Here is a 9334-nt window from a genome sequence, read left to right on the forward strand (position 1 = left end):
TTTTTTTTTTTTTTTTTTTTTTTTTTTTTTTTTGAGCTGGAGTTTCGCTCTTGTTGCCCAGGCTGGAGCGCAATGGCACGATCTCGGCTCCCCGCAACCTCTACCTCCTGGGTTCAAGCGACTCTCCTGGCTCAGCCTCCCAAGTAGCTGGGATTACAGGGATGTGCCACCACGCCTAGCTAGTTTGGTATTTTTTTAGTAGAGACGGTTTTTCTCCATGTTGGTCAGACTGGTGTCAAACTCCTGACCTCAGGTGATCTGCCCACCTCGGCCTCCCAAAGTACTGGCATTACAGGTGTAAGCCACTGCACCCGGCTGATTTTTTACCCATGAAATAAGCTTGTGATTATAATGGGGCTTCTCAAACCACTTGCACATGGAGATCTGTGCCAGTGTAAATATTCCAGTTCCTTTTCTACCTGTAAACACATGTATGGCATGCTGGTGGTATGCTTCCAATGCTGTACATTTAGTTAAGATGAGTCTGCTCACAGACCAGATCAGTCTTGTTTGTTGACAAAATCGGGTATCTGAACCTTCAAGGCAAAGAGCCAGGTTCTAATTAACCCAGACAACCTTGGTCTGGCCAGGTCTCTGGCAGACGGCAAGATGACCTACCTACCAACTCCCTGACCTGTCCCAGGGACATATCTTCAAAATATTATTTTCTAAGTAGGATCAGGAGAAACTGTGGAGATCCTTAATGGATTCTGGCATGGCCTAATAAGAACAGAGAGCCAGAGGGGTTAGATATGGAAGACTATGAGACAGATGGGTTAACCTAAAGGATGATAGCAGGAAAATGAGAGGGCCAGCAGCATTCTTATCTGGGAAGTATTGAGCAGTTCAGAATTCAATATCCCCATCAGAAAACTGTTTGATGAGACCCAGAACTGACTTACTGAAAGGAAGAGTAGCACAACCAATGTTTTTAAATAGGAAACTTTTCATCTTGACTTCCCCCTTTTTTTTTTGAGACAGAGTCTCGCTCTGTCGTCCAGGCTGGAGTGCAGTGGCATGATCTCGGCTCACTTCAACGTCCACCTCCCAGAATCAAGCGATTCTACCGCCTCAGCCTCCCAAGTAGCTGGGACTATAGGCGCATGCCATCATGCCCATCTAATTCTTTGTATTTTTAGTAGAGACGGGGTTTCAACACGTTAGCCATGATGGTTTCAATCTCCTGACCTAATGATCTGCCCACCTCGACCTCCCAAGGTGCTAGGATTACAGGCATGAGCCACCGCGCCCAGCCTCATCTTGTTTTCTTACTACCCGAAAAGTATCCATCAAAGCACGAGAGCAATTTTTCTGAAAGTGAGATTTGCCAAGTGTCTGCACCAGAATCATCTAAGGATCCTATTAAAAATATGGGTTCTTGGGCCCCAGAACTACCAAATTAGAATATTGGGGATCAGAATGCAGGAATCTTCCTCCTTTAATCTTTTTTTTTTTTTTTTTTGAGACAGAGTTTCACTCCATCACCCAGGCTGTAATGCAATGGCTCGATCTTGGCTCACTGCAACTTCCACCTCCCAAGTACAAGTGATTCTTCTGCCTCAGCCTCCCAGGTAGCTGGAATTGTAGACGCACACAACCATGCTTGGCTAATTTTTGTATTTTTAGTAGAGACGGGGTTTTGCCATGTTGGCCAAGCTGGTCTCGAACTCCTGACCTCAGGGTGACCCACCCACTTACGCCTCCCAAAGTGCTGGGATTACAGCATGAACCACTGTGCCCGGCCTTCTTCCTTTAATCTCTATTAAACAAGCTCCCAAGTGCTTCTCTGTCCTCTCAAGTTTGAGACTCTATACCAAGTGAAGGGAAGTATACAGAAAAAGTGAAGGAAGAGTTCCCCTACCCAAAGGGTGACCAAGGGACAACAGTGGCAGCAGGGTCACTCAGACTGCTCACTCAGACAGGCAGGACAAAAGCGTAATGCAGACTTTCTTAAGAGAAGGAACAGGCCTGACTGTCCAAGATAGGCTTGCTGCTCCACTACCCTGAAAGTAGTTTTTTAAATGCTCTTTAGCAAAATTGGCATAATTAAGTAAAAAGAGCGCTCTGGAATTCTCTCTCTCTCTCTCTCTCTCTCTCTCTCTCTATCTCTCTCTCTGGGCAACACGGCGAGACCCCATTTCTTTTTTTTTTTTTTTTGAGACGGAGTCTCGGTCTGTCGCCCAGGCTGGAGTGCAGTGGCCAGATCTCAGCTCACTGCAAGCTCTGCCTCCCGGGTTCACGCCATTCTCCTGCCTCAGCCTCCCGAGTAGCTGGGACTACAGGCGTCCGCCACCTCGCCCGGCTAAGTTTTTTTTTTGTATTTTTAGTAGAGACGAGGTTTCACCGTGTTAGCCAGGATGCTCTCGATCTCCTGACCTCGTGATCCGCCCGTCTCGGCCTCCCAAAGTGCTGGGATTACAGGCTTGAGCCACCGCGCCCGGCCGAGACCCCATTTCTACTAAAAATACAAAAAAATAGCTTAGCATGGTGGTGCACACCTGTGGTCCCAGCTACTTGGAGGCTGAGGTGAGAGGATTGCCTGAGCCTGGGAGGCAGAGGTTGCAATGGGCTGAGATGGCACCACTGCATTCCAGCCTGGGTGACAGAGCAAGACCCTGTCTCAAAAAAAAGAAAAAGAAAAAGAAAAAAAAAGTGTCAGGCCAGGTGTGGTGGCTCATGCCTGTATTCCCAGCACTTTGGGAGGCCGAAGCGGGCAGATCATGAGGTCAGGAGATCAAAACACAGTGAAACCCCATCTCTACTAAAAAATACAAAAAATTAGCCTGGCGTGGTGGCGGGAGCCTGTAGTCCTAGCTTCTGGGGAGGCTGAGGCAGCAGAATCGCTTGAATTCGAGAGGTGGAGGTTGCAGTGAGCCGAGATCGTGCCACTGCACTCCGCCTGGGTGACGGAGTGAGACTCCCTCTCAAAAAAAAAAAAAAAAAAAAAAAAATTCAAATCCTTTGACTCGACAATTATTCCAAGAAATTTATCCTAACAAAGAGAGTGGAAAAAATGCAAAAAGATGTATAACAAGTATGTGCATCAACGGTGTTTACCATAACAAAAAATTAGAAACTTTCTATTTTGAATAATATCAATCATGATGCATGCAACTCCTCCATCCTCTTCTAACAGAAACCATCTGGCTCACTATCACTTACTCTGGCCTTAGGGTATCCCCGGAGCAAAGGATGGTTGCTGAATGAGTCAGGAGCAGGAACCAGAACCAAAAACCTACACTTAGCCTGACCCAAAAAGCCCAGCCCAGAGGGTTAATACTAATTAATTAGGCCAATTAGACTTTCTCTTTTTACAACTTAACAGGAAAAGACAGAGTTAGACAAGTGGAATTGATGCATTTTTCCCTTATTAATTAGTTATATATTAAGTTATATATTAAAACCTCAGGCAGTAAAATGATTATTTTCAAATATGCCTAATGTAAGTATTAAAGTTATTTTCCAGAATGTTAACAACACTGTTGTTTTATTCATTAATGTTTCAACCACTCCCCAGTTAAATTAGTTACAGTAGGTGGTCAACATATTCTTTCAGTTGACAGCAGGGGAAATAAGTGTTGATACTAAAGTCTTACACTCACAAAGTTAACTATCCTGGATTTAAAGCTCACTAGAATTGGCCTCTGTGGGAGATAAATGTTGGCTCTGTTGCCAAAATCAGAGATTGGATTTCTAATAAATAGGTTTCATTTGCACAGGTAATATAGATTTTAAAGAAACCACATGGTCTCATTAAAGGTTAACGTAAATGCGAAGTTACTACCCTGAAGTTCCATCAACCATTTTGTCGATTTTTAAATAAATCAGTTTCTGAAATAAAGCTCTATATAATATCTTTATGTATTTATTATTTTATTTCATTTATTTATTTTTTTTTTGAAGAGTTTTACTTTTGTTGCCCAGGCTGGAGTACAATGGTGCAATCTCGGCTCACTGCAACCTCCGCCTCCCAGGTTCAAGCGAGTCTCCTGCCTCAGCCTCCGGAGTAGCTGGGGTTACAGGCATGTGCCACCACACCCAGCTAATTTTGTATTTTTAGTAGAGATGGGGTTTTACCATGTTAGTCAGGCTGGTCTTGAACTCCTGACCTCAGGTGATCTGCCTGCTTCGGCCTCCCAAAGTGCTGGGATTACAGGCGTGAGCCACTGCGCCCAGCCTATAATACTTTTTAAGCGTGCTTTAGTCAGCTTCTCCTGAATGGACAAAGGCCAGACCTTCAGTATTCAATATTTAAATATTTTACGCATTTTAAAATAGATATTGATAAAATAAATATTTCATTTTACAAAAGTGGAGAACAGCATGCTAATAAATGTTGCAAAATTATTTAGTTGTAAACAATCATCACACTGAGGTAGACTTCTGAGGCCATTCACTAAATATTCATGTATTGCAGAGATCATGGTGGGCCAAAATAAATAGAAAGTAAGAGTCCAGTCTCCTGCAGCCCTCTGTGACCTTACCAGCAGCATCACACCTGCTCAGATGTTCAGCTGAGATCTCTAACTAAACTGTAAGATCTTATGTTGCCTCTCCAGGTTTGGCTTCTTGCTTCAGAAAATGACACCAGTCATAATCTCTGCTCCATCTATTGTTCGAATATCAAAATGTCAGAAGTAGGCTTCTGCTGTTAATCAGCTGTATTGAATTTCTGTCCTTCAGGATATAAGTTCTCTGCACTTTAATTCTTGTCAAAGCACAATTGTGAGGAACACTATTCATCAAAGATTGCCTGGAGGACTACAAGGCCATTCGCTCTTTAGACTTGTTTTCCCCTCCTTGGATTTTTCCCTTGGATCAAATCAGACTATCAGAAATGCTCAAACTTAAAACATGAAGAGTTCCTTTTCTGAAGAGGATTTTGGCATTATGTTCTCTATCTGTATATGGAATTTTCTAAGAAAGAACCACCTATCTTTTGTTGGTTGAGGATAACTCGGTGTTTTCTTTATGATAAACCATGAGAGAAGTTTCTGTTGGGCCTTAACTGCTTTGCTTCTGTCTTACGAAAACTAAGAGGATTTTTTTCTTTTTTTTATTTTTGAGACAATGTTTCGCTTTTGTTGCCCAGATTGGAGTGCACTGGCACAATCTTGGCTCACTGAAACTTCCACGTGCCAAGTTCAAGTGATTCTCCTGCCTCAGCCTCCCACATAGCTGGGATTACAGGCACACGCCACTGTGCCCGGCTAATTTTTGTATTTTTAGTAGAGACAGGGTTTTACCATGTTAGTCAGGCTGGTCTCAAACTCCTGACCTCAGGTGATCCTCCCGCCTCGGCCTTCCAAAATGCTGGGATTACAGGTGTGAGCCACTGCACCCAGCCCTAAGAGGATTCTTATTAATCACATTTTTTTTCCCCAGCTCCTTAGAAGCTCAGGATCACACCTGTAGGCTACCACTAGCTGTGATTGTGTGTTGACTATACCCTTGGTTTGATTTTCTTTCCCACCTTAAATTTCTCTTTGCTCTCATTTCAGCTATGAGACAGGGAAGAAAGAGGGGAAGGAGAGAGGGAGGGAAAGAGAGAAGTCCAGGGTAAGAGAAAGATAAACTGAAAGTTCTGATTAATATGTCATTTGTTGATTCCTTTTGCATGCATAGAAGTGCCATGTCCACCTCATAAATACTAAGATGACTTTCTTTTTAGTACAAAGTATTTGTTCCAAGATCTCAGAACTAAAAGAGAGAGAGAGAGAGAGAAAACTTTGTCATTATTTTCATCCATCCTGTCCATATAATCAGATAATTTTGGTTAAGGAGTAGATATCCATTCCATTAGCTTTAAGTCATGTGGAGGTGGTGGATTATAAGGAAAACTGTAACTGGAACCAGAAAGTCCTCAGGCTCCCAGGTCACCAAGTACACCTTCTTTTCTTCATAACTTTGACTTACAAGTGGTATGGTTAGAGGCGTGTGAACCAGAGCAACCACATCTAAAACAGAAGCTGGGTAAAATAAGGCTGAAATCTACTGGGCTACATTCCCAGACGGTTAAGGCATTCTAAGTCACAGGATGAGATAGGAGGTCAGCACGAAATACAGGTCATAGAGACCTTGCTGATAAAACAGTTTGCAGTAAAGAAGCCGGCCAAAACCCACCAAAACCAAAATGGCCACGAGAGTAACCTTTAGTCATCCTCACTGCTATACTCCCACCAATGCCATGACAGTTTACAAATGCCATGGCAATGTCAGGAAGTTACCCTATATGGTCTAAAAAAGGGGAGGCATGAATAATCCTCCATTGTTTAGCATATCGTCAAGAACTAACCATAAAAATGGGCAACCAGCAGCCCTCAGGGCTGCTCTGTCTATAGAGTAGCCATTCTTTTTTTTTTTTTTTTTTTTTTTTTTTTTTTTTTTTGAGACGGAGTCTCGCTCTGTCGCCCAGGCTGGAGTACAGTGGCCGGATCTCAGCTCACTGCAAGCTCCGCCTCCCGGGTTTATGCCATTCTCCTGCCTCAGCCTCCCGAGTAGCTGGGACTACAGGCGCCCGCCACCTCGCCCGGCTAGTTTTTTGTATTTTTTAGTAGAGACGGGGTTTCACCGTGTTAGCCAGGATGGTCTCGATCTCCTGACCTCGTGATCCGCCCGTCTCGGCCTCCCAAAGTGCTGGGATTACAGGCTTGAGCCACCGCGCCCGGCCTAGAGTAGCCATTCTTTTATTCCTTTACTTTCTTGTTTTTTTTCTTTCTTTTCTTTTTTTTTCCTTTTTTTTTTTTTTTTTTTTTTTTTGGAGACGGAGTTTCGCTCTTGTTGCCCAGGCTGGAGTGCAATGGTGCTATCTCGGCCCACTGCAACCTCCGACTACCGGGTTCAAGCAATTCTCCTGCCTCAGCCCGGACCCCGCCCTCCTCCAGTAGCTGGGATTACAGGCCGCCACGCCCAGCTAATTTTGTATTTTTAGCAGAGACAGGTTTCTCCATATTGGTCAGGCTGGTCTCGAACTCCCAACCTCAGATGATCCGCCCGCCTTGGTCTCCCAAAGTGCTGGGATTACACCCACTGCACCCAGTTTATTTCTTTACTTTCTTAATAAACTTGCAGCTCATGCCTGTAATCCCAGCGCTTTGGGAGGCTGAGGCGGGCAGATCATGAGGTTAAGAGATTGAGACCATCCTGGCCAACATGGGGAAACCCCGTGTCTACTAAAAATACAAAAATTAGCTGGGCGTGGTGGCAGGCACCCGTAGTCCCAGCTACTTGGGGGCCTAAGGCAGGAGAATGGCGTGAACCCGGGATGCAGAGGTTGCAGGGAGCCGAGATTGCACCACTGCACTCCAGCCTGGCAACAGTGCGAGACTCAGTCTCAATAAAATGAAATAAAAAATAAACTTGCATTTGCTTTGGACTGCGGACTTGCCCTGAATTCTTTGTTGTGTGAGATCCAAGAACCCTCTCTTGGGGTCTGGATCAGGACCCCTGTCCTATAACATATTTCTGGCAACCACGGAAGGGACTATAGTGCAGAAACCCCCAACCCAGCGGCTACCTTTGGGTAAGTGTTGGAGTCTGGTAACATATTTCTGGTGACCACAGAAACGACTATACTACAGAAACCCCCAACCCAGCAGTTACCTTTGGGTAAGTGTTGGGGTCTGGTAACATCTTTCTCATGAACCACAAAAGGGACAATACTGAGGAGACCCCCTGACCCAAAGGAAATAGACTGTAGCACTGATTCGACAACTTTGGGTAAGTGATGGTGTACCCAGATAAAGCATGGGATTGGGTTAGAGGCCCAACTTAGGAGAGTTAGAGTCTCTTCCAAAACAGAGTGATTAGAAGTCCCTCTTAAAAAAAGGCAAGGATGAGACCGGGCGCGGTGGCTCACGCCTGTAATCCCAGCTCTTTGGGTGGTTGAAGCAGGCAGATCACGAGGTCAGGAGTTGGAGACCAGTCGGGCCAAGATAGTGAAGCCCCATCTCCACTAAAAATACAAAAAAATTAACCGGGTGTGGTAGTGTGTGCCTGCAATCCCAGCTACTTGGGAGGCTGAGGCAGGAGAATAGCATGAACCTAGGAGGTGGAGGTTGCAGTGAGCTAAGATCGTGCATTGCACTCCAGCCTGGGTGACAGAGTGAGACTCTGTCTCAAAAAATATATATATATTTTTTGAAAGCAAAATACAAACTGTAATGCCTTTCAGTTCATGTAACTTTAGTAATTTTTGGGAAATAAAAACAGCTTTAAAAATTATTGATAAAAAGATTTAGTCTAAATTACGCAGGTCAAATATTAAGTTTGATAATGCTTTAAGGTCATAAACTGCTTCTTTAACTTTTAAAAATTGTTCAATGGCTATCTCAAAGCCATTAGATTCTAGATAAGGCCTGTAGACTTGTGGAATTAGCCATGCCCCATAGCTGTACAAAGAAGATTATAAAGAAAGAGATTTTATGTAAGAAAAGATCTTGCATGATAAATTCTTGTTCTAAAGTAAATTGACAGGTTGTTTAAAAGGAGGGATGTTTAGGGCAAGTCACAAAGTCCAAGAATGTCTCAGATGGTCTGTGTAAGTAGTAGAAGGGAATTTATGCAAGAAATGTACTATTCAAAGGTTGTTAGGTCTCCTAAATGCTTCCTGAAATGCCACTATGACTCTTACTGTACAACTCGCCTGTTAATTAAGGTAAGGCTTGGGGCTGTGTGGAGTTAGCCTTGCCCCCTAGCTATGCTAGAGAGTCAGCCCTTATCTGCACTTCTGCCTGGTGTGTCCTAGGCTAAACTTCACACCTAGTACACAATTAAAATGGCTTACTAACCAGGGTTTTCACCAAAAGTAGAAGTGGCTAAAAGTTAACATTGTGACATGTAATTGAGTCTATTGAGTAAACAATTTTACATGTAAGGTGTCTAAGGAAAGTAGAATGTACTTTTGGTAAAATATTATAACAAGGCATGGGAATATGGTTATTGCCTAAAGGGTTAAATAATTGTTTTAAGTTAGATAAAGTAAAGCTAAAGGTTTAAACAAGTTATGGAAGGTTTATAAAAATTAATTGTAAGAAATTCTGTATGTGAACATATTGACTAAAGTTAAAGGGGTATTATTCAATTTTTCCACAAATCAAATATTGGAATAAAAGCACAACAGGTTTTTCTTAGAACACTAATCTGCTCTTTCACAAAAAAAAAAAAAAAAAAGAGGTTATAGAAGGTTTATAAGAATCTTACCTTATGGCTAAACATTAAAATTGGGTAAATATGTCTATAAGGTTTTATTAAAAATTGGGTTTAACATTACTAGTACATTAATGTGAAGGTGAAATTTTGCTTATTTGGTATAAAAATAATACAGGAAGCATTA

Source organism: Theropithecus gelada, chromosome 2 (genome assembly GCF_003255815.1).
Source record: "Theropithecus gelada isolate Dixy chromosome 2, Tgel_1.0, whole genome shotgun sequence".
Lineage (NCBI taxonomy): Eukaryota > Metazoa > Chordata > Mammalia > Primates > Cercopithecidae > Theropithecus > Theropithecus gelada.